Raw genomic sequence first — 3,749 nt, forward strand, 5'->3', positions numbered from 1 at the left:
TCGCAGAATTTGGGAACAGATCTCAACGTTGCGAAACGCTCCTGGTCTTTGTGACCTCCAGTCATCACGCTCGAGGCGATGAGCTATGGCACCGGGGAGGGTCAGACGTTCCTTCTCCTCTCCCCGCTTCGTTCTCCGGCAGCTGGCGCGACACGCTGCGCTGCTGCCGCCTCCTCCAGCCACGCGGCCTTGTACCTCCCGAGTGAAGACGTTCTGTTTTCACACGAGGACTGAGATGCTTGGACAGCCACCAGAACGGTTTACGGGGGGGGGGTTGTTAAACTTCTTCCCGATCGCTTTAATATAGCTAGAAGTAAGCTGCTTGTTTTCGAAAACAAAGCCCAAGGTTTGGCCACCTCTCCCCTTGCGTGAAGCCAACCTGCTGTATCTTCCACCCGGCCTCCTTACCTCTCAGTGCTGGGGGACGTACAGCAGACCTGGCCCTTTTTGCTTATTAAACATCCTTAGACCCCCAGCAGTGCTGGCTGGGGATGGATAAGAGCAGAGACCTGCCTGGGAACCTCCTCCCGTTTGTCGCCCTGTGAGCACAGCCCGGGCGTGCTTCCACCAGCCGTGCTGGGGGATCCCCGACTTTCCTTCTGGGAGCAGCACAGACCTCAGGCTGCTGCCGTGGAGCTCACACGGGTCAGAACATGCACAATCAGAGCCAGCATTGCTTTTTTTCCTTTTTAATTTCTTCTCCTGTGTAAGAACATGCTCACTGTCCTCCTTTCCCCGCACTCCAGGCTATTCTGTTCCCCTGCTCTCGCCAGTGCCCCCATGCTGGTACAAGCACCCCTGCTTGTTTCCTTGATACCCTCTCCTAAGCTCCGACATGCACGAGAAATAAACGTTGAAGCTGGATAATCTGCCCAGCAACAAATTCATTGGGCTGCCGCACTGGGGCTACCTTGTGAGGCTCATCGATGTCTGCGCAGGCAGATCCAGCAGTGCCGGAACCGAGGGAAGAGCGCTCTCCTCCACCCAACGCGGTCTGAAGGCTCTTTTATCATTTTTTACTTACATGAACCTGCTTGAAAGACATGCCGATGGCTCTGATGGAAAGAACGTCCACGAATATTATGAAGTTCTTTGAAAAAGACAGACACGAACCCAAAAGTAACTTGTGAAAAGGAAAAACAGACTAGAAACTTGGCAACCAGGGCCCCACCGCTCCGTGCCCTGCAGGTGGGACCTGCAAGGGGCTGAGAGGCGAGAGGTGGAAGCTCAGGGAGCTCTTGGCGAGGACCTGCCCACGCGGGAAGCAGCAGCAGCTTCACGGCAGCAGGAGAGCAAAATCTTGTGACCACGCTTCAGTAGGAACAGCTCTTCAATCAATATGGCCTGCCGCAAGAAGTCAAGAAAGCGAGAGAGATGCTGACAAAGCATAATCGCTGCATTTAGGAACGGGGGAGGAACTGGGAGGAATTTGCATTTTAGAGCCACCTCTGCAAACGGACTATCATACGGCATGGATGCGCATTGTGAGGAGCAACACCGCACCTGCAAGGCAGGGAGGAGCCCACCAGCACCACCAGCACCAGCACCACGCGCGGCGAAGCCACCAGCTGAGCCTCCCCTGCCGTGCCTCAGCGAGTAATCCAGGAGCAGCAGCGCTGAGAGGAGGCGTCTCAGCTAATGAAATCCCACGGTTTTAAAACTTGTTGTTCTGGGTTCACCCCGTAACCTGCAGCCGTTTGTCAGGCTTGTGGAATGGCACCCTGCTCGTGAACGAGAAATACATTATTTTCCCCATTGCTCTTAAACAAAAAATTGTCTTAAAATTCCTTTTTAGCGCAGAAAATAACTTTGGCCTCATGTTTATCCAGGCTTTGTTTATACCCACATATATTTATGTATATATAAATACACATATCTCAAGATTAGGACCCCATATCTCAAGATTAGGACCCAAATTTCTAGATAGACAGCTTCATTGTGGAATTCAATGCAAACGAAGCACGTGGAGACAAAATAACTACCTAAATGCATATATTTCTCTTAATCTGTAAGTTAAATGAGAAGTTTTAAATTAGAATAAGAACAGCTTTGGCTGAGGAACAAGTTTTGCACACCCAAATCTGGAAAGCTTTGACATGGCCTGCAGATCACTCAGGACACTCGCCCACGATGGTGGCTCCTGGTCACGCATCCTTCCACGCACCAGTAAATGAACGAAGTCGAGGTGCTGGAAAGCATTCCAATGCCTGAGACAAACGGCCAGCTCCCAGGGGAGATTTTGCCTATGAACAGGATATTTGGGATGGAAAGCACAATTCCGTCACATCTTGCATGCTGCATCGTGTTTTCAGATGAAGGCTTCTCATTTCAGTTTGGTGAAGACGCAGCGAGCCGACGAGGTTGCACTGAACCATCCTCAGCACCACAGCAACCCGAATTCTGTGCCAGACAACAACATGCGAAAAGCATAATCTTTACCTAACAAAAAGGACACCTCTGTAAACCTGCTTACACACGAAACAGTTTAAAATCATCCTGTTCGGTGTTTTATTGCCTTTTTGTAAAATAACAGAGCTCTGTTTAGGATGAATTAAGTCACAGATCAAAACCATCTCCAAACGTGCTCTCGGTTTCACCTTGCCATGAAGTGAAGACTTCAGTCCTGATGCTGCGCAGGGAAGGACTCTCCTCAAAACACTCAGTACCGTCCTTGCTTGAAATACCTTTTTAAAGGGATCAAGTGAAGCAGCTCTATCCTTACCGAATCCTCCTCTTCCTGGGGCTGTAAGAATCCCCATGGTAACAAGCTCTGGTAGCAGACAGACAAATGAACAGAGGCAGAGGACGCTGAATGAAATCCTTCAGATAGAGTCTCCAGAAACAAAATGGGACAGGACAGGCCAATCACAAACCCTACACTCTGCGCACCTCACCGCAGCTCCAACTCCCCAGCCCCTGATCGCTCTGATCTCTTCATTCATTCTCCACAGGAGTTTTGCTCTATTTTTAACCCAAGAAGAAGAGTGCAGGTATTTTGGGGACATGAAACACTCCTGGACCCCACAGATGATGCAATGACCCATTTGGACACTGGCCAGGACCCAGACTGAGCTGGCAGAAGTCTTGGTTTCCCCACAAGGGAGCTGAAACCTCCTCCAACCCCACCCCGCCTGAGCAGCGAGGTGTAGGATGCCTCTGGGGGCCTGGTTCAACAGACTTTGGATTCGCAACTGCAAAGACTTCCAGATAGGGACTTGCAGCCCTGAGGTGTGGAACCGATGCCTTTTAATACATGCGAGTGTGTTCACTGAAAGAGGTTAGGTGGGATTGCTGTAGGCCTAACCACACACGCACACAAAGCTGCCTGCTAGCTGGGTAACATCACCCTAAATTCAGAAAAAGCACCGGGCATTATCTTTGGGCATAGGGAAATCAGTACATTTAAGAAAAATTCTTGTGAGATGCCAGAGGACAGTGGGAGAACGAGAGAAGCCAATTCAAACTCCATTTCGTGCCACTTCACTTCTAGCACGTTTAAAAAGTTGCCTCCAGTTATCAAAGTACTAAAGAACACACAGCCCTCATTCGCTCCAACACCTTCACAGGTTCCTTTAACAGGTTTTAAGATCTTCTCCTGCCTTTAAACAGCGGCACTTTACCATTCACCTTCAGAATGCCTAATAATTCAGTTTGTTTTCACTTTTAACTCGATGCTCTTAATTTCTATCAGTCTGAACAAAGAAGGCTGAGCTTTGGCTCTGTTTGTATATACATACTCATTTTCTGGA

The sequence above is a fragment of the Anser cygnoides genome, chromosome 23 (assembly GCF_040182565.1).
Source record: "Anser cygnoides isolate HZ-2024a breed goose chromosome 23, Taihu_goose_T2T_genome, whole genome shotgun sequence".
Taxonomy (NCBI): Eukaryota; Metazoa; Chordata; class Aves; order Anseriformes; family Anatidae; genus Anser; species Anser cygnoides.